The 22,139-nt window shown below is 43.1% G+C and overlaps 1 protein-coding gene across 9 annotated transcripts in view; it reads left to right on the forward strand.

Annotated features, from left to right (window-relative positions):
* AGPAT3 (1-acylglycerol-3-phosphate O-acyltransferase 3) overlaps positions 1-22,139 on the forward strand; it is a 152,258-nt gene that overhangs the window by 40,156 nt on the left and 89,963 nt on the right. For 7 of the 9 annotated variants that reach the window (XM_049874980.1, XM_049874985.1, XM_049874988.1 and 4 more), the window contains exon 2: positions 7,110-7,171. The exons of 1 other annotated variant lie outside the window; for it this stretch is intronic. The gene's annotated coding sequence lies outside the window, so the exon portion shown is untranslated. Of the gene's footprint in view, positions 1-7,109; positions 7,172-14,253; positions 14,387-22,139 lie in introns of all 9 variants that reach the window. One more of the 9 variants, XM_049874984.1, reaches the window with a different exon arrangement.

A 22,139-nucleotide genomic window follows, 5' to 3' on the forward strand; every position in this document is an offset into this window, starting at 1 on the left:
CTTTAGCTCATTTAACGGTACTTGTTAAAATTGTTTGTGCTGTGCACTAGGCATGCTGCTATTGTTGGAATTAGAGTGACAAACAGAAGTCACGCTGTTCTGTGTCCCTGCTGTCACAGAATTTATGTTTTAGTGGGAGAGAAAGAAAAAACAGGTAAATGGACATACAGTTATTGTGAATTGTGAGATATCTTATGGTCTTAGTTTCTTAGTGCTGCTGTAACAGAAATACCACAGTGGGTGGCTTTAAGAACAGAAATCTGTTTTATCACAGTTCTGAAGCTTAAAGTCCAAATCAGGGTCTCGGCCATATTGATGTCTTCCTTTTCAGTAGCCTGAGTATTCCTTGGTTCCTTGGCTTGTAGCCGATCCTCATGTGACATTGTCTTCCCCGTGTGTGGGTCCCTGTGTGTCTGATCTGCTTTTCTATAACTCAGAAGTGATCAGATTTAGGATCCAGCCTACACTGATAGACCTTACCGGATCGATTGATTAGATTACATTACATCACATCCACAGGAAAAAAGAAAAATAGGGACCAGGATTTCAATACATAATATGGAGGGATACAGTGCAACCCATAAGCAAAAAACCCAAAGCCAAACGTATTGCTGTCGAGTCAATTCTGACTCATAGCGACCCTGTAGGACAGAGTAGAACTGCTCCATAGAGTTGCCAAGGAGCAGCTGGTGGATTCGAACTGCCGACCTTTTGGTTAGTGGGGGATCTCTTAACTACTGTGCCACCGGGGCTCCAATTCCACCCATAACACTTATTAAAGGAAAAGGTGCTACAATATTGTATTTCCTGTTTAACAAAGGGCCCCAAACTTTGTTGTTGTCAGTTTGTCCTACTGACAGGTGGGTGGTGGCTTAAAACAATAACAATTATTTATTTACTCACTGCGCTGCAGTTTGTGCAGGGCTTGGCAGGGTGGCTTATCTCTGCTCCACGTGGAGTCTGCTGGGGCATTTGCAATCTCCTGTGCTTCAACTGGGATGACTGGGACAGCTGGGGATCACCTGGGCATCTCTCCCTCACTCTCCCCGTCACCTTTACCCATGTAGCTAGCTTGGGCTTCTTAGAAGATGACCGAGAACACAAAATCAGAAGTTGTCGTTTCCACTGCATTCTCTTGGGCAGTACAGCCATAAGGGCAACCCCAGCAAAGTGCAGGTGGTGGGAAATAGGTCCCACCTCTTAGTGGGAGGGTGGCAAGGTCACCTTGCAGATGAACATTGGAATGGGAGGTAGATTTGCAGCCATTGTTGGAAATCCTGTCTGTGCTATGGTGGGAGACCTGTTTGAGTTTGGGTTCAGTTAGTTGGGGCAGGCCTTTTCGTTGGTGTATAAGAGTCCAACTGATTTTTGTATGTTTTTCTTGTATCATGCTACTCTGCTGAATCTATTAGTTCCAGTAGTTTTCTCATGGAGTCTTTTGGGTTTTCTATGTATAGTATCATATCATCCACAAATAGGGAGAGTTTAACTTCTTCATTACCAATTTGGATGCCTGGGCAGGCCTTTTTGAGAAAAAAATGTTGAAGCTGAAGCTTAATGGCTGAGGAGGAAGTTTTCTGTGAAGGGTGGGGAGAACAAGTGTACCAGGCAGAGGAAAGAGTGTGTGCAGAAGTTTTAAAGTTGGACTGAACTTGGCATCTTTTGAGCAATTGAAAGAAGGTCACATGAGTGAAGAAAAGTGAAACAGAGAGAGACAAGAGAGGAGGCTGTAGAGATAGACATGGCCCAGACCACAGGGCTTTGAGGAACATGGCCTGGAGGCAGGTTTTATTCTAAGTGCACTGGGGAGCCATGGAGGAATTTTAGGCAAGGCCAGGAGCTGGTTTCTGTTTGAAGACTGCACTGGCAGCTCTGTGGAGCACGCACCTGGGAGCGAGCATGGGGCAGGGAGATCACTGTTAGCCTCTTGCAGCAACTCAGGCATGGCAGCTGGGTCCAAGCAGTGGCAGTGAAGGTGATAAGGAAGATGGATTTTGGAGGTTGGATGGACAGGACTTAAGAATTGGCTTTGGGAAGGAGTTGAAAGAAAGCAAGGGAGGAACCAAGAAGGATACTCAAACATTTTTGGGGGTTAAACAAATGGGTGGATGTGGCTCTGTTTATGGGAAGGGAGCGTGGGGGGAAGGCTGGGGTCAAGAATTTGGTCATAGTTAAGTTTGAAATGTGTAAGGCAACTGTGTTGGAATAACAGACATTATAAAGGATAATAAAGGATTATTGAGTATAAGTTTAGGCGAGCAAATTAGACAACATAGATGAAATGGACAAATTCTGGGAAAGTTACAAACTACCCAGATTTACTCAAGTCAGAGTAAAAAATCTGAATTACCCTATGTCTATCAAGGAAATTGAATTGGTATATAAAAACCTACCAACAAAGAAGACTCTTGGCCCAGATAACCTTATTGATTAATTTGATCAACCATTTAAGGAAGAAATAATATTAATAACTGTATACAAAGTCCTCCAGTAATTAGAAGAAAAGGGAACCCTTTTTAACTCATTGTATGAGGCCCACATTACCCTGGTAGCAGAACCAAAGACTAAAGGCCAATATCCCTCATGCACATACATGTGAAAATTACAGTATGTTAGCAAATTGAATCCAGCAATATAGAAAAAGGATACTGCATCATAACCAAGTGGGATTTAGCCAAGGAATGCAAGGTTGGTTTAACATTCAAAAATTAAGCAATGTAATTTACTGTATTAACAGACAGAAAGGGAAATACATATGATCATCCTAATGCAAGAAAATTTCGGGGGGAAATATCTCAATACCCATTCATGATTAAAAAAACAAAACAAAACAACTCTCAGCAAAATAAAATAAAGCAAACTTCCTCAACCTAGTAAAGGGCATCTTTGAAAAATCTATAGCCAGTGGTTAAGAAATGTGGCTACTAACCAAAAGTTGGCAGTTTGAATCCACCAGCTGCTCCTTGGAAACCCTATGGGGTAGTTCTGCTCTGTTCTCTAGGGTCACTATGAGTTGGAATCAACTTGACAGGGATGGGTAATGGTGATGGGTAAAGCATTGTTCTTAATGGTGAAAGACTGAAAGCTTTCCTTCTAACGTTGGAAACGACAAGAATGTCTGCTGTCCTTACTGTTATTTAACATTGTGCTGGAGGTCCTAGCCAGTGCAGTAAGGCAAGAAAAAGAAATAAAAAGACATACAGATTGGAAAGTATCTTCATTATCTAGTGCTGCTATAGAAATACTATTATTCATAATAGCATAAAACCCAACGTCCATCAGCTGGAGGGTGGATATAACAGATCGTGTTATACCCATATGGTAGAATGCTATTCAGCAGTAGAGAGCAGCTACCATACACGCAGCACTGTGGATGAGTCTCAGCAGCACTGTGACCACGTACCGAGTGAAAAAGACCATTTCAAACTAGATTATTAGATTAATGTGAAAGTCAGATAAGCCAAAAGTATTAATAAAAAGCAGATTAGTGGTTGCCCAGGGCCAGGAATGTTAAAAATAACTCAAAATTCAATGAAATTTGAACTTAAGGTTTATTTCATAGCAACCTATAGGACAGAGTAGAACTCCCCCATAGGGTTTCCAAGGAGTGCCTGGTGGATTCGAACTGCTGACCTTTTTGGTTAGCAGCCATAGCTTTTAACCACTGCGCCACGTGAGTTTCCTTATTCTGAGCAGTTATTCTGTATGCATATAGGGAGACTGTTTTGATTCCAGAAAAAGCAAATGGCTCTAAGATGTTAGGTACGATGAGGTTTATAAAGAGAAGAGAAATATAGACGATCAGGCACTGGCTAATCTTAACATCATTGATTGAACCCCACCCTCCTCCTTTTACTGAGATCAGAGTGATACTAGGTCACAAGGTGGTCTCCGCCCCTCCACTCGGCTGTATCTTTTGAAATTCACATTCAGCAAGCCTGGGTTCAAATGGGAAAGAAAGGATTTGCAACTCAGGGTAAAAGAAAAACCGCTGGCAGGGTAATTCTGATCAGGAATGTCTGTACAGTGAATTCTTTGGTTTTCTGGGTAAGAAAACCCCCAAGTCAAAGCAAGATTACCTGCTATTGATTTCTCTCTTTGATGGTGGGGTGGGGAAGGGGTTGACTACTAAGCGGTGCCAGGGGAATTTTGAGGTGATAGAAATGTTCTGTATCACAATCACACTTGTGTGAAAACTCTTCAGATTGTACAGTACAGTTGTTTAATTTATTGTATGTAAATCCTACCTCGATGAAGCTGGTTTTAAAGCATCAAGATTCCCTTTTACATAATCATTGGGGGTGTGGAAAGAAAGGAAATGCTTCTTCTTGATGTTTTCTGAAGTATATCCACTTTGTGATGGCTTTAAAGCCATCTTTATTTAGGCAGGGGCTTCATCCTGGAAATTCCCTAGGTGGCGCAAATGGTTTGCACTCGACTACTAACCTAAGGGTTGGCGGTTGGAACCCACCCAGGGCACCATGGAAGAAAGGCCTGGCATTTTGTTTCTGTAAAGATTATAGCCAAGAAAATCCTGTGGAGCACAGTTTTACTCTGTAACTCATAGGATTGTTGTCTTAGGCTGGGTTCTCTAGAGAAGCAAAACCAGTCAAGCATATATGTATAGAGAGAGATTGATTTATCTCAAGGAGAAGGCTTATGTGGTTATAGAGGCTGGAAAGTCCCAAGTCCATGGGTCAGGCGTCAGGTTCCAGGCTTCAGACTCACGTAGCTGCAGGGGCTGATGAACCCAAGATCAGCAGGTCAGATGGCGGGCTACTGGCTCACAGGCTGTGGAGGCTGACAAATCCAAGATCGGCAGGTAGAGGGTAGGCTGCTGGCTCACAGACTGCAGAGGCTGGCAAATCTCAAGATCAGCGGGCAGTAAGGCAGGCAGCTGGCTCAAGTCCCAAGAACTGGAGGTCACATGAGCCAGATGCATGACCCAGAGCAAACAAGCAAGCTTTGCCAGAACGTCCATATATGTATCGGACGCAGGCCACACTCCTGAGGAAACTTCCCTTACAACTGATTGGCTGATCACATCAGATCACATCGTGGAAGATGATTACATCATTATACAACTCCCAGATTACATCATTACATAACTGCCAAACTACATCATTACATAACTGCCAAACCACCGAGAATCATGGCCCAGCCAAGTTGACACACAGCCTTAACTGTCAGTCATCATGAGTCAGAATTGACTTGACAGGAACGTGTTTGGTCTTTTTGGTTTTGATCCTGGAAACTGTGAGAAAAGAAAGGCCATGAAGAGAAGGGGAAGTCACTAGAAAAGATTTGAGAATAAAAAGGAAAACGTGCTTGAGGCACACAAGTGGAGAGGGAGCACCATTTACCCTAGAGTGACTGTTATCCACAGACAGTATTGTACTTCTGTAGACTTGGTGCCTCCACTTTCGTTGGCAACCATGTCACTCCTGCACCACCTGTGTAGTCTCTGGGCACAGATACCATTCCTGGGGACCGGGGATTCACCCTGCCTGCCCCCCATTGTTGGGCTTCCTGAATGAGGAGGTTGAGAAAGAAGAAATTGCACCAGACAACATTAAAAGAGGCAAGAATGGTTTTTATTCAAAAGGACTGTACCGTGAAACCTGCGAAAGCCAGAACCTGTGTAAGGTGGAAACCTGTCAGAGAAGGAAAACACAAATATTTTCCACTAAAATGAGCCATAGAAAAGTGGCAAGACTGCAACCTGTCAAAGGCGGAAAACCTGTGAAACCCGGAAAAACAAGGCGGTTGCACCGAGCTCCGGCTCTCACAGGTTTCATTGTAGTAAGGGAAGGGGAAGGAGGAAGGGAAGGCAGGAAGGGGCACCATGGTGGTGGGAAGGGAGCCTGAGGTCCTGCTCCACTGAGACATGGAATTGAGAGCCGAGATCCTCCGGGAGCAGGGAGCCAGGAGCTGAGAACGCTTGAGGGACGTTAAGGGTGGGGGCTGGGGTGGGTGAGAGATTTACCACATTTGCGGTTAGGGCCATCCTGTTTGCAATGTTTTCTTCTTTTTATGGTAAGGTCAGGTGGATCCTGGGGTGGGGAGGTTGGGGAGATAAGGAAGGGAAAGCCTGTTCTGGAGTCATTTAAACAGAGTCCGTGATGAAGTCCACTTGGTCAGGTGTTGGCAGTAAGCCTTCTCGGGAACACACTCAACACACTCGAGAGTGAGCCACTCCCTTAACAAAGAGCTCAGCTAAAGTGCAGCTTTGTTATTATTGTCTTTCTTGACCAAGTCTAGAGGCCAGCAGGCTTCAGCGCTCCCATACACCAACTCTGAGCTCTAGGGGAAGACAAGGTGAGGCTTAAGGTCGTGGGGAAAGCTCAAGACAGAGGGACGTAGTCTTGTAAGGGCTGTGTCCAGAACATACTAGATGTGCGGTCAGTGTTAGGAGAATGAAGGGGGTAGAATGAATGAGGCAGGCCTTAAAGGTGTGCCCAGCATTGCATGTCTTTAATGGCGTAGCCTGCTAGCATTTTCGGAACCTTCACAAACCTCTTCAAGTGTTCTCTGGGCTGTGAAACCTTCTCTTGCCCCTTCCTCCCTAGTGTGTTTAAAACAAGGACCAAAGATCGCCAGTGAGCCTGGGCTTTTGTTTTGTGGGTCAGAAGCTAAAGGCATTTTGGGAGTTGGGCTGGGCATGGGTTTAGGGGGCTTTTAGGGAAGGAGTGAGTGCAGTGAGGGGGCAGCGGCTGAGCTGGGGAGTGCGGCACCCCGGCCATCCAGAGGCAGGAAGAGGTCTCCGTAGCCCACCTTCAGCAGCTCCTGAGAGGCAGTGGCAATTTCTGTTGCTTTCCATCCTGTCTCCTGGGTGTGACCTCAGGCTGTCTGGGTTTGTTCATTTGTGCCGCCACCTGATGGGCTCCTTCTCTGGCAGTGGAAAGTGCTGGCCCTCAAAAAGGCCCTGATAGGCAGGCTGTGTCCCGTGTTTGCTGAAGTCGGGAGAATACCTGGGGAATCAGGCAGCTGGGTGAGTGCGCGAGAAGGTCCGCCTTCCTGGGTACTACTGCCTTCCTGAGACCTCCTTCGGCCCCGCGAGTACCTTCCTGGTCCCGTGAGAGCACTGATGCCTGTGTCTCTGCTTTTAGGCCCTCAAGGTGGACACCTGCTTGGACCACTGGCCTGCCGGCTCTGCTGACCCTGTGCCTTGGTAAGTCACGGGCACCTGGCTTGGACTTTAATATGTTGTTGATTCATTTTTTAAGGGTATACATCTTTAACATTTTCTTAAGGCCAAAAGGAAATTTATTATAGCCATTTTCCTTTTGTTCACAATTCAAAAAAAAAAAAAAAGTTCAGATAACATGGTGCCCTTGTCTGCTCTCTTCCAGTGAAGCTGGAATGAAGCAAAAATGCTGCTGGGCTGGAGGGTGTCTGCCAGGTCCCCCTTCAGCACCTCTGGACCCCGGGCTTGTGTTGGTTGCACCAGAAGTTGACCAGTCTCTTGGAGACAGACTGGTTCCATCCAGCTGAGATGGACTGGTTCTGTCCAGCTGAGTTGGACAGATGTCTGACTGGAAGGTCGGACTATGCCCGGCAGTGTCAGAACGGCTCGGGAGTCCGTGTCCGCCCACCAGTGTGCCTGCTTCTGGAGCTAACTCCCCTGTGAAGCTTGTGGTGAACAGAAAGCCTTGTGGAGAGTGCAGAATTTAATGAGCCTTGTTCATCTGGGCTGGGGACAGAGCCTGTCCCACCAGAGTGACCCCCAGTGAGTGGGCCGTCTCTTCCTGTCCTGGATGAGCACCTTTGGAGCTGACACCTCCCTCTGCTCCACATCACCCCTGGGTCTTTGGTGTTCGGTGGCCCAGCCCTAGGTTCCTGGTAGGTGAGTCAGGCCTCCTTGAGGCATCTGTCCTGCAGCCTCGGCCTAAGTGCTGTGAGCAGAACATGAACAGAACGTGAGCCCACCTGCCGTGGTCCCAGTTCTTGGTGGGCTCACAGCGTAACCTCCTGCATAGTAATTATGGAGTCCCTGGGTGGCTCCTAACACAAAGGTTGGGGTCCACCAGAGGCACCTCAGAAGAAAGGCCTTGTGATCTGTTTTAAAAAATCAGACACCGGAAACCCGGTGGAGCACAATTCTACTCTAACACACACTGGGTTGCCATGAGTTGGGGCGGGCTCATCGGTGACTGGTTAACTGGTTATGGTAATTACAACAGGTAGGAGGCCAATACCTACTCTTTGATAAAAGCAAATAACTTGGGACGTGTGAGTAGGATTGATGTAGCCTGTTGCCGGTCTCTCAGACTTTTTATGTTCACAGACGTGCTGGTGTTCAAATAATGCTGCTTAAATGTATGAGCTGAGCCCTCGGGCCTCCTTTTCACATTAAAATTACTGTCTAGTGTATCTTTAGAATTAAATGTTTTATTACGTCTCCTTATTTGATAATTGGTGATATAAATATGATATACATGGCAAGCCTCTGCTAACTCGTGCCCTGAGCGTCTTATCTGTAAGCTTTCTGAATCAACAAGCTTCTTTGCTTGTTTGCTCATTAGTGATGTAACAGTCCACTTTTGGTTTCAGCTGTTAAGTTGCTGCAAGCCACTGCTCTGTGCAAAAGAAAAACAAAATATACTTTATCTTTTATCCTAATGTTAAGCGCTCAGTGCATTCCTGTTCTTTTACTTACCTAGCAATTGTAGGGACATATTTGTAACAGAGAGGATCTGGCGTTGCGGCTGGGCATCCCCCCCACCCCCCTAAAAACCACCAAGTTCGCTGTGCTAGCGCTCAAGGAAGTGGCTGCATCTCGTCTTGTCCCACGGGCTCCTCAGAGGGAGGCCAGTACAGGGTTGTGGGCAGTGCTTTTAATTCGTTAGCCCCCAACTCATAGTGACCGCGTGCACAACAGAACGAAACACTGCCCGGTCCTACACCATCCCCATGGTCAGTTGCAGGTCAGACCATTGTGATCTATAGAGTTTTCATTGGCTGATTTTTGGAAGTAGGTCGCCAGACCTTTCTTCCTAGTTTGTCTTAGTCTGGAAGCTCCACCGGAACCTGCATCTCCATGTAAGGGGCCTCCATGCTGCCAGTGTGTGACATGCGCCCCAAGGAGAGAGAAGGAAGACTCATGTTACTAGTCCCGTGGTCCCTGGCTATTGCAAGCAGCCATCTTGGGCCCCATGCAGAGAGCCTGCCTGGAAAGTGAATGGAGGTGATGAGTGGCAGAGGGAAGGGGGCTGCAGGTGAGGGCAGGTGTATGTGGTGGACTCCAGGTGGGGGATCCAGGTGCTAACCCTGCACTTCTTTCAGCTCTGCGGGAAGTGGGTAGGAGGGATGGAGCAAAGGGCTCAGGCTTTGACTGCCAGGTTGTATCTAGTGAAGGCATGTATCCTGCAAGATCAGCATTTTTCTTAAAAAAATCTCATCAGTGTTCAGGATAATTGGTTAGACTGTTGAAACCGTTGTAGAGATGTAAGGCTGGAGCTTGATATTTTTCTTAATATTTAAATTTTAATTGTAAACGCAGCACATTCTTGTAAAAATTAAGCACAGAACCAGATCTGATAATTAATGAAGGTTTCAGTCTCTCCTCCATCCCGAGTCCCACTCCTTTTCATGTGGAAACCACTGTAAATGGTCTGTGGTTTATCCCCTCCCGCCAGGGCTGTTGAAAATGCACACAGCTTCTAAAAATGTTATTTCTGTGCCTTGTTATAACGTAACTGCAGCTTGGCTTTTTTCCCTTGCTGTAACATCCCTTGGAAGCTACGCAGTTGTCCGCTCAGACCTACCTTATCCAACCAGCCTCCTCACAGTTTGTGCGCACTCATCGTAAGAAATGCCTGTGTGATAGTTTCCGAGCACGGTCACCAGTGTCAGTTCATTAGAACCAGAGTGAACTTTCAGGACTGGTTCTAATACACTGAGCCTTCGCAGGCTTAGTGTTGTCAGCCTATGTCAAGGGGTGGTGTTGGAGGCTGCTTGGCCGGGTGACATGGCCACGCTGTCTTGGGAAAGAGCATGGATTTGACCTTGGCCAGCACCGACATCTGGGTGAGCCTGTCCTGCCTGGGGCCAACCCCGTAGAAGGTGGACTTTGCCTTCTGTCTTGGTGTGGTGCCAGCTCTCCACACCTGTCTCTCAAGTTTGTGCTCTGGATAGTTTTGCGGAGGGTTCCAGACAACCTCAGATAGCCCTGATTCCTTCTTCACTGAGGACTGGCTGCTTCTGACAAGCTCACCCATGCTTCTGCCATCAGAGCAGACTTAAAGGTTTATGTGTACACACCCACTCAGCTTTGCTGTGGGGGGCAACCAAACTCGTTGCCACCGAGTCGATTCCGACTCACAGCGACCCTATAGGACAGGGTAGAACTGCCCCATAGGGTTTCCAAGGAGCACCTGGTGGATTTCAACTGCTGACCTTTTGCTTAGCAGCCGAGCTCTTAACCACTGCGCCACCGGGGTACTTCTAGGTGAATTTATTTAAAAATGAGGAGTGACTTCTTGAGCTCTCTTGCATTGGAGCACCGAAATGTTTTGACATGTTGGTTTGCCTTTCTGCTGAAGGGGGCAGATTCTAGTTGAAGCAGATAAACTGGTAGAAATGGTAGCATCAGAGAAAAGTATCATCTAGTAATGTGAAGTACTCAGCTGCTAACTGAAAGGCTGGCAGCTCCGGTCCTCCCAGAGATGCCTCAGAAGAAAGGCCTGGTGATCTGAAAAATCAGTCACTGAAAACCCTGTGGAGCACAGTTAAACTCCGACACACGTGGGGTCACCAGGGGTCGGGGTCAGCCCGAGAGCAGTGGTGAGTTACCTTACTAGTTGTCACAGATGCGGCTCTTGGGATTGCTTTAATTTTTTTCTAATCACGTATATGTGAATTGAGATTAGGAAACACAGGCTTGGGGACACAGGTGACAGGCTGCAGGGGACCAGGGAGACCATTCAGTCCGGTCCTCAAATGCAGACAAGGAGGAAGCTGAAGCCAAGGAGCAGGCACGCGCAGGCTGGCTTACAAATAAAGTGTCATGTATGTGTGGCTGTATCTAATTTTTTTTTTTTTCAAAATTAAATTTTTAAAAAATAATATGGTTATAGTTTTTGTTTGTTTACTTGTTTGTTTTAAATAGGCTTTGTTTTTAAAAGCAGTTTTATATTTCTGGAAAAATTGTGCTGAAAGTCCAGAGTTCTCCCCTGCCCCCTGCACCTAGTTTCCCGCGTTAAATAACGGCTGGCATTCTTGCATTTGTGTGGTGTGTTTGTTGTAACTGATGGACCAGTATTGATACATTGTTTTTAGCTAAAGTCTGTAGTTTATGTTGGCATCACTCTTTATGTTGTGTGGTTCTATGGGTTTTGACCAATGTCCAGTGTCCTACGTCCGCCATGACAGTATCCTGCAGAACAGCTTCACTGCCCTCAAAATGCCCTGTGCCATGTATAATTTTCAGTGTCATTTTTTTCTCTCTTCCTTGTCCCTCCAAAGTGAAGATGAATTTCTCTCCAGGAAGGATGCTGGCTGTTGAGCAGACCTAGAGAGATAGGCTGAGAACCCACACATGTAGAAGATCATTGGTGCTCTACCCAGCAGCCTATTGAACCCTCATTATTTCTAATAACTGGGCTCCAGAATTTCTTGGTTTTTCTGAATAGACAGTCGTATCATCTATACATGATCGAAGTGTGTTTTTCTTCTTTCTAATCCTTATTTCTTCACTTGATTTATCAGGATGACTGGGACCTGCAGTATCTGAGCAGTAGAAGCAGTAATAGTTGTCCTTGAAAAAAATTATGCGTGAATGTTGAATTTTGTCATCTCCTTTTCCTGAATTTATTGAAATAAGAATGCTGCTTTTCTCCTTTTGTCTGTTATTGCCAGTAATTAGATTACTTAATTCTCACATTAAACCATACACATGTTCCCGGGGGAAACCAGGGTTGGTCATGATGTTTTTGTAAACACATGGCTGGAATCAGTTTGTTGGTATGTGTTTATTGTGAGTATTCTGTCTCTACTCGTGGGTGAGCTTGGCCTGTTAAATAATGGGCATTTTTGCCTTGTGCCTGATGTTGGCCGAAATGCCCGTAGCGTTTCTCCATTATGTGAAATGCTGCCTTTGGGGCTGAGATATTGCCACCTTACAGGGAAGTGAGTATGTGATCTTAAAAAAAAAAAAACCCGTTGTCGTTGAGTCAATTCCAACTCACAGAGACCCTACAGGACAGAACAGAACTGCTCCATAGGGTTTCCAAGGAGTGGTTGGTGGAATGGAACTGCCAACCTTATGGTTATTAGCTGAGCTCTTAACCACTACGCCACCAGGGTTCTGTGTGACCTTGTTGTCGTGAGGTGCTGTTGAGTTGGTAATCCACTCAAAGCAACCTTATAGGACAGGGTAGAACTGCCCTGTAGGGTTTCTAAGGAGCAGTTGGTGAATTTGAACTGCCTTGGTTAGCAGCCAAGCTCTTAACCACTAGGCCACCAGGGCTCCCATGTGACCTTACCCAAAAACCCACTGCTGTTGAGTCGATTCCAAATCATAGTGACCCTATAGGACAGAGTAGAACTGCCCCATAGAGTTTCCAAGGAGTGCCTGGTGGATTAGAACTGCTGACCTTTTGGTTAGTAGCCGTAGCTCTTAACCACTATGCCACCTGGATTTCTTTGTTCTGTCTAAGGTAATAGAAAACCCTACCACACCCATTGCTGTTGAGTGGATTCTGACTCACAGGGAACCTACAGGACAGAGTAGAACTGCCCCATAGAGTTTCCAAGAAGTGTCTGGTGGATTAGAACTGCTGACCTTTTGGTTAGCAGCCATAGCTCGCCATCTGGGTTTCTTTGTTCTGTCTAAGGTAATAGAAAACCCTACCACACCCATTGCTGTTGAGTGGATTCTGACTCACAGGAAACCTACAGAACAGTGTAGAACTGCCCCATAGAGTTTCCAAGGAGTGCCTGGTGGATTAGAACTGCCGACCTTTTGGTTAGCAGCCATAGCTCTTAACCACTATGCCACCAGGGTTTCCTTAAGGGGAAGCATATAGTAAGTATATATAATATTTTTTAATTGGCTCCTATTTTATGGAATTTTGTTTGTTTGCTTGTTTTAATCAGGAAGTGGGGTTGACTTTTGTTAAACTGCCTGTCCAGGATTTGCATGAAAGAAATACAGTGTGTTTTGTTAATAGAATTTCTGATCTCAAACCATCCTTGTATGGTGGAAAAACCCCCTTGATCATAATGTAGCATTATTTTTTAATGTGCTGTTGATTCTGTTTGCTAATATTTTATTGGGAAATTTTTACATTTATATTCATAAGTAAAGAGCAGTGGTTCTCAGACTTTTAGTCTCTTTATACTTAAAAATTACCAAGAGCCCCAAAGAGCTTTTGTTTTTGTGGGTTATGTGCTGATTGGTGGTTCTCACCTCAGGGTGATCTTGCCCCACAAGGACATTTGGCAGCGTGTGATGTTTTTGATTGGTACAACTTGGGCAGGGGCCGGGAATGCTGCTAAATATTCTACAGTGCACAGGGGCAGCTCTCACAGCAGAGAATGACCCAGTCCAAATGCCGGTCGTGCCGAGCTAAGACCTGCTGCTACTGATACATACTATATTAGAAATTGGAGCCCTGATGGTGCAGTGGTTAAGAGCTTGGTTGCTAACCAAAAGGTCAGCGGTTCGAATCCACTAGCCACTCCTTGGAAACCCTATGGAGCAGTTCTCTGTCCTGTAGGGTTGCTATGAGCTGGAATTGACTTGAAGGCAATGGGTTTTATATTAGAAATTAACACTGAGAAAATTTTTAAAAATATTTAACGATGTATTTAAAAATAGCAGCAGTAAACTTCATTACATGTTGAATAACATTTTTTAGTGAAAAATCATTTTATTTTCCAAAATGGAAAAAAGCTTAGTGAGGTGATGAGTAACATTGTTTTACATATTTGTAAATCTCTTTTTTCTTTAATTTTTGTAAAGATATATATAACAACACTTGTCAACTGAAGATTTTTCACGTGTACAGTTTAGCGACATTCGTTAATTAAACCTGCTGTGCACCGTCACCAATATTCATTGCCAGGTTTCCCATCACTGTAAACAGGAACTCTCCCTTCCCCCTCCCTCCCGCCCCTGATAATCACCCGTGAACCATACATTTGCCCTGCTCCGGATATTTTATACGAGTGGAATCCTACAGCATTTGCCCTTTTGTGATTGACTTCCTTCAGTTAGCATAATGTTTTCACGGTTCATCTCTGTTGCAGTTGCAGCTGAACCCAGCTAACGTTCACGGCTGACTCAGCTAAAGCCCCTCGGTGTCTCTGCTTCTTAAATCTTGGGGAGACCTGAGAACCAGGACTTCGTTTCTCTTTGTGGCTGAGTGATATTCTCTTATACGTATGTATCACCTTTAGCTTATTCGTTCACCTGTTGACGGCCATTGGGTTGTTTCTACCCCCTGGCTGCTGTGAATCGTGCTGCAGTGGACATTGGTGCGCGTGCGTCTGTCTGAGTTACCGTTTCAAGTCTCTTGGGTATTTACCTAGGAGTGGAATTGCTAGGTCAAATGGTAGCTGTGCCTTTAACGTTTTGTGGAACTGCCAAACCGTTTTCCACAGCAGCTGTACCATTTTGCATTCCGCCAGCATTGGATGAGCGTTCCAGTCTCTCAACATTCTTGCCAACATTTTTTATTTTGCAAGTGTCTTTAACGTCTGGCGTAATACGAGACAGCTGGAATCTCATAGCTAATTCTACATTCTGTCTGTCGTTGCGCTGGGTTGTTCTGGTAGAAGTATAAAGTATAAATAAAATTCTTCTTTATTCAAATATGTACTCAGAAAAGGGAGGACTCTCAGACTTCCTAAAAGGGCTGTAAGGACCCCCAGGGCTCCTGAGACCACACTGTGAGAACCACTGGTCTCTCCCTTCTTTCTTCCTTCCTGTCACGACCTTAGCCACATTTCGAATTTAATGTCGTACTTGCTTCATAGAAGGTGTTTGGAAGTTTTCTTTCTGTGTGCTCTGGAAAAGTTGAAATAGCCCTAAGATAATCTCTTCTTACAGGTTTGGTAGATTTTCTGTGATATCATCTGGGCCTGATATCTTTAGTTAGAGGTAAGTCTCTAACAGGTATCTCTATTAATGCTGTAGAAATTGATCTGTTCAGAATTTCTGTCTTTTTTGTTAATTTTATTCTCCTAGAAAATTATCCATTTCGTCTAGGTTGTCAAATTTATTTTTTTTTATTTTTATTTTTTTTATAATAACTTTTATTAAGCTTCAAGTGAACGTTTACAAATCCAATCAGTCTGTCACATATAAGTTTACATACATCTCACTCCCTACTCCCACTTACTCTCCCCGTCTTGAGTCAGCCCTTTCAGTCTCTCCTTTCTTGACAATTTTGCCGGCTTCCCTCTCTCTCTATCCTCCCATCCCCCCTCCAGGCAAGAGTTGCCAACACAATCTCAAGTGTCCACCTGATATAATTAGCTCACTCTTCATCAGCTTCTCTCTCCCACCCGCTGACCAGTCCCTTTCATTTCTGAAGAGTTGTCTTCGGGGATGGTTCCTGTCCTGTGTCAGCTGAAGGTCTGGGGAGCATGGCCACCGGGATTCCTCCAGTCTCAGTCAGACCATTAAGTTTGGTCTTGTTATGAGAATTTGGGGTCTGCATCCCACTGATCTCCTGCTCCCTCAGGGGTCCTCTGCTGAGCTCCCTGTCAGGGCAGTCATTGATTGTGGCCGGGCACCAACTAGTTCTTCTGGTCTCAGGATGATGTAGGTCTCTGGTTCATGTGGCCCTTTCTGTCTCTTGGGCTCTTAGTTGTCATGTGGGCTTGGTGTTCTTCATTTTCCTTTGCTCCAGGTGGGTTGAGACCAATTGCTGCATCTTAGATGGCTGCTTGTTAGCATTTAAGACCCCAGACGCCACATTTCGAAGTGGGATGCAGAATGATTTCATAATAGAATTATTTTGCCAATTGACTTAGAAGTCCCCGCAAACCATGTTCCCCAGACCCCCGCGCTTGCTCCGCTGACCTTTGAAGCATTCATTTTATCCCGGAAACTTCTTTGCTTTTGGTCCAGTCCAATTGAGCTGACCTTCCATGTATTGAGTGTTGTCTTTCCCTTCACCTAAAGCAGTTCTTATCTACTGATTAATCAATAAAAAACCCTCTCCCACCCTCCCTCCCTCCCCCCCTCGTAACCACAAAAGTATGTGTTCTTCTCAGGTTTACTATTTCTCAAGATCTTATAATAGTGGTCTTATACAATATTTGTCCTTTTGCCTCTGACTAATTTCGCTCAGCATAATGCCTTCCAGGTTCCTCCATGTTATGAAATGTTTCAGAGATTCGTCACTGTTCTTTATCGATGCGTAGTATTCCATTGTGTGAATATACCACAATTTATTTACCCATTCATCCGTTGATGGACACCTTGGTTGCTTCCAACTTTTTGCTATTGTAAACAGAGCTGCAATAAACATGGGTGTGCATATATCTGTTTGTATGAAGGCTCTTGTATCTCTAGGGTATATTCCTAGGAGTGGGATTTCTGGGTTGTATGGTAGTTCTATTTCTAACTGTTTAAGATAACGCCAGATAGATTTCCAAAGTGGTTGTACCATTTTACATTCCCACCAGCAGTGTATGAGAGTTCCAATCTCTCCGCAGCCTCTCCAACATTTATTATTTTGTGTTTTTTGGATTAATGCCAGCCTTGCTGGTGTGAGATGGAATCTCATCGTAGTTTTAATTTGCATTTCTCTAATGGCTAATGATCGAGAGCATTTTCTCATGTATCTGTTGGCTGCCTGAATATCCTCTTTAGTGAAATGTGTGTTCATATCCTTTGCCCACTTCTTGATTGGGTTGTTTGTCTTTTTGTGGTTGAGTTTTGACAGAATCATGTAGATTTTAGAGATCAGGCGCTGGTCAGAGATGTCATAGCTGAAAATTCTTTCCCAATCTGTAGGTGGTCTTTTTACTCTTTTGGTGAAGTCTTTAGATGAGCATAGGTGTTTGATTTTTAGGAGCTCCCAGTTATCGGGTTTCTCTTCATCATTTTTAGTAATGTTTTGTATTCTGTTTATACCTTGTATTAGGGCTCCTAGGGTTGTCCCAATTTTTTCTTCCATGATCTTTATCGTTTTAGTCTTTATGTTTAGGTCTTTGATCCACTTGGAGTTAGTTTTTGTGCATGGTGTGAGGTATGGGTCCTGTTTCATTTTTTTGCAAATGGATATCCAGTTATGCCAGCACCATTTGTTAAAAAGGCTATCTTTTCCCCAGTTAATTGACACTGGTCCTTTGTCAAATATCAGCTGCTCATACGTGGATGGATCTATGTCTGGGTTCTCAATTCTGTTCCATTGGTCTATGTGTCTGTTGTTGTACCAATACCAGGCTGTTTTGACTACTGTGGCTGTATAATAGTTTCTGAAGTCAGGTAAGGTGAGGCCTCCCACTTTCTTCTTCTTTTTCAGTAGTGCTTTGCTTATCCGGGGCTTCTTTCCGTTCCATATGAAATTGGTGATTTGTTTCTCTATCCCCTTAAAATATGACATTGGAATTTGGATCGGAAGTGCGTTAAATGTATAGATGGCTTTTGGTAGAATAGACATTTTTACTATGTTAAGTCTTCCTATCCATGAGCAAGGTATGTTTTTCCACTTAAGTATGTCCTTTTGAATTTCTTGTAGTAGAGCTTTGTAGTTTTCTTTGTATAGGTCTTTTACATCCTTGGTAAGATTTATTCCTAAGTATCTTATCTTCTTGGGGGCTATTGTGAATGGTATTGATTTGGTTATTTCCTCTTCGGTGTTCTTTTTGTTGATGTAGAGGAATCCAAGTGATTTTTGTATGTTTATTTTATAACCTGAGACTCTGCCAAACTCTTCTATTAGTTTCAGTAGTTTTCTGGAGGATTCCTTAGGGTTTTCTGTGTATATAATCATGTCATCTGCAAATAGTGATAACTTTACTTCTTCCTTGCCAATCCGGATACCTTTTATTTCTTTGTCTAGCCTGATTGCCCTGGCTAAGACTTCCAACACGATGTTGAATAAGAGCGGTGATAAAGGGCATCCTTGTCTGGTTCCCGTTCTCAAGGGAAATGCTTTCAGGTTCTCTCCATTTAGAGTGACATTGGCTGTTGGCTTTGCATAGATGCCCTTTATTATGTTGAGGAATTTTCCTTCAATTCCTATTTTGGTAAGAGTTTTTATCATGAATGGGTGTTGGACTTTGTCAAATGCCTTTTCTGCATCAATTGATAAGATCATGTGGTTTTTGTCTTTTGTTTTATTTATGTGATGGATTACATTAATGGTTTTTCTGATATTAAACCAGCCTTGCATACCTGGTATAAATCCCACTTGATCAGGGTGAATTATTTTTTTGATGTGTTGTTGGATTCTATTGGCTAGAATTTTGTTGAGGATTTTTGCATCAATGTTCATTAGGGATATAGGTCTATAATTTTCTTTTTTTGTAATGTCTTTACCTGGTTTTGGTATCAGGGAGATGGTGGCTTCATAGAATGAGTTGGGTAGTATTCCGTCATTTTCTATGCTTTGGAATACCTTCAGTAGTAGTGGTGTTAACTCTTCTCTGAAAATTTGGTAGAACTCTGCAGTGAAGCCGTCCGGGCCGGGACTTTTTTTTGTTGGGAGTTTTTTGATTACCGTTTCAATCTCTTTTTTTGTTATGGGTCTATTTAGTTGTTCTACTTCTGAATGTGTTAGTTTAGGTAGGTAGTGTTTTTCCAGGAATTCATCCATTTCTTCTAGGTTTTCAAATTTGTTAGAGTACAATTTTTCATAATAATCTGAAATGATTCTTTTAATTTCATTTGGTTCTGTTGTGATGTGGTCCTTCTCATTTCTTATTCGGGTTATTTGTTTCCTTTCCTGTATTTCTTTAGTCAGTCTAGCCAATGGTTTATCAATTTTGTTAATTTTTTCAAAGAACCAGCTTTTGGCTTTGTTAATTCTTTCAATTGTTTTTCTGTTCTCTAATTCATTTAGTTCAGCTCTAATTTTTATTATTTGTTTTCTTCTGGTGCCTGATGGATTCTTTTGTTGCTCACTTTCTATTTGTTCAAGTTGTAGGGACAGTTCTCTGATTTTGGCTCTTTCTTCTTTTTGTATGTGTGCATTTATTGATATAAATTGGCCTCTGAGCACTGCTTTTGCTGTGTCCCAGAGGTTTTGATAGGAAGTATTTTCATTCTCGTTGCTTTCTATGAATTTCCTTATTCCCTCCTTGATGTCTTCTATAACCCAGTCTTTTTTCAGGAGGGTATTGTTCATTTTCCAAGTATTTGATTTCTTTTCCCTCGTTTTTCTGTTATTGATCTCTAGTTTTATTGCCTTGTGATCTGAGAAGATGCTTTGTAATATTTCGATGTTTTGGACTCTGCAAAGGTTTGTTTTATATCCTAATATGTGGTCTATTCTAGAGAATGTTCCATGTGCGCTGGAAAAAAAAGTATATTTTGCAGCAGTTGGGTGGAGAGTTCTGTATAAGTCAATGAGGTCAAGTTGGTTGATTGTTGTAATTAGATCTTCCGTGTCTCTGTTGAGCTTCTTGCTGGATGTCCTGTCCTTCTCCGAAAGTGGTGTGTTGAAGTCTCCTACTATAATTGTGGAGGTATCTATCTCGCTTTTCAGTTCTGTTAAAATTTGATTTATGTATCTTGCAGCCCTGTCATTGGGTGCGTAAATATTTAATATGGTTATGTCTTCCTGATCAATTGTCCCTTTTATCATTATATAGTGTCCTTCTTTATCCTTTGTGGTGGATTTAAGTCTAAAGTCTATTTTGTCAGAAATTAATATTGCTACTCCTCTTCTTTTTTGCTTATTGTTTGCTTGATATACTTTTTTCCATCCTTTGAGTTTTAGTTTATTTGAGTCTCTAAGTCTAAGGTGTGTCTCTTGTAGGCAGCATATAGATGGATCGTGTTTCTTTATCCAGTCTGTGACTCTCTGTCTCTTTATTGGTGCATTTAGTCCATTTACATTCAGGGTAATTATAGATAAGTAAGTTTTTAGTGCTGTCATTTTGATGCCTTTTTATGTGTGTTGTTGACAATTTCATTTTTCCACATACTTTTTTGTGCTGAGGCGTTTTTCTTAGTAAATTGTGAGATCCTCATTTTCATAGTGTTTGACTTTATGTTAGTTGAGTCGTTACGTTTTTCTTGGTTTTTGTCTTGAGTTATAGAGTTGTTATACCTTTTTGTGGTTACCTCATTATATACCCCTATTTTTCTAAGTAAAAACCTAACTTGTATTGTTCTATATCGCCTTGTATCACTCTCCATATGGCAGTTCAATGCCTCCTGTATTTAGTCCCTCTTTTTGATTATTGTGATCTTTTACCTATTGACTTCCATGATTCCCTGTTATGTGTATTTTTTTTTTTAATTAATCTTAATTTGTTTGTTTTTGTGATTTCCCTATTTGAGTTGATATCAGGACGTTCTGTTTTGTGACCTTGTGTTGTGCTGATATCTGATATTATTGGTTCTCTGACCAAACAATATCCTTTAGTATTTCTTGTAGCTTTGGTTTGGTTTTTGCAAATTCTCTAAACTTGTGTTTGTCTGTAAATATCTTAATTTCGCCTTCATATTTCAGAGAGAGTTTTGCTGGATATATGATCCTTGGCTGGCAGTTTTTCTCCTTCAGTGTTCTGTATATGTCGTCCCATTCCCTTCTTGCCTGCATGGTTTCTGCTGAGTAGTCAGAACATATTCTTATTGATTCTCCCTTGAAGGAAACCTTTCTTTTCTCCCTGGCTGCTTTTAAAATTTTCTGTTTATCTTTGGTTTTGGTGAGTTTGATGATAATATGTCTTGGTGTTTTTCTTTTTGGATCAATCTTAAATGGGGTTCGATGAGCATCTTGGATAGATATCCTTTCGTCTTTCATGATGTCAGGGAAGTTTTCTGTCAGAAGTTCTTCAACTATTTTCTCTGTGTTTTCTGTCCCTCCTCCCTGTTCTGGGACTCCAATCACCCGCAGGTTATCCTTCTTGATAGAGTCCCACATAATTCTTAGGGTTTCTTCATTTTTTTTAATTCTTTTATCTGATTTTTTTTCAGCTATGTTGGTGTTAATTCCCTGGTCCTCCAGATGTCCCAGTCTGCATTCTAATTGCTCGAGTCTGCTCCTCTGACTTCCTATTACGTTGTCTAATTCTGTTATTTTATTGTTAATCTTTTGGATTTCTACATGTTGTCTCTCTATGGATTCTTGCAACTTATTAATTTTTCCAGTATGTTCTTGAATAATCTTTTTGAGTTCTTCAACAGTTTTATCAGTGTGTTCCTTGGCTTTTTCTGCAGATATCCTAATTTCATTTGTGATATCATTAAGCATTCTGTAAATTAGTTTTTTATATTCTGTATCTGATAATTCCAAAATTGTATCTTCATTTGGGAAAGATTTTGATTCTTTTGTTTGGGGGGTTGGAGAAGCTGTCCCGGTCTGCTTCTTTAAGTGGTTTGATATGGATTGTTGTCTCCGAGCCATCACTGGGAAACTAGTTTTTCCAGAAAATCTGCTGCGTGCAGTCCTAATCCCTGCGGGACGGTTCCCCGGCTCGGATGCTGCTCTTTCTGCTCCAAGATCAGTCACTGCCTCCCGGGGACTTCTCCTACCGGCTGCGTCCCACGCCGCCCGTGGAACCAGCTGGTCCCCCTCCCGGGGTTAGTTCAGGGGGGTGGAGCAGGTCTCTGTGCTTGTGCCGTACCTGACTGGTACGCTGGCTCCAGGCTCTGGAAACAATCGCTGCTTCCCCGTATTAGTTCGTTCTCCGTCTCTAAATCTGTGTTTGTTGTTCAGGGTTCGTAGATTGTTATGTATGTGATCGATTCACTTGTTTTTCCGTGTCTTTGTTGTAAGAGGGATCCGAGGTAGCGTCTGCCTAGTCCGCCATCTTGGCTCCGCCTCAAATTTATTTTTAATTTCCTTTATTTTGGTGGTTAGTCCCTCTTGTTGTATTTTTATTCTCTTTTTCCTAACTGGTTTTTAAAGATACAGTTAACTTACCAGTTTTACTACGTTTTTTCAGAACTCCACCTTTTTAATTTAGGTGTTAGCTAGATTGTTTTTCTAACTCATTAACTCATT

This window comes from Elephas maximus, chromosome 2, assembly GCF_024166365.1.
Source record: "Elephas maximus indicus isolate mEleMax1 chromosome 2, mEleMax1 primary haplotype, whole genome shotgun sequence".
Lineage (NCBI taxonomy): Eukaryota > Metazoa > Chordata > Mammalia > Proboscidea > Elephantidae > Elephas > Elephas maximus.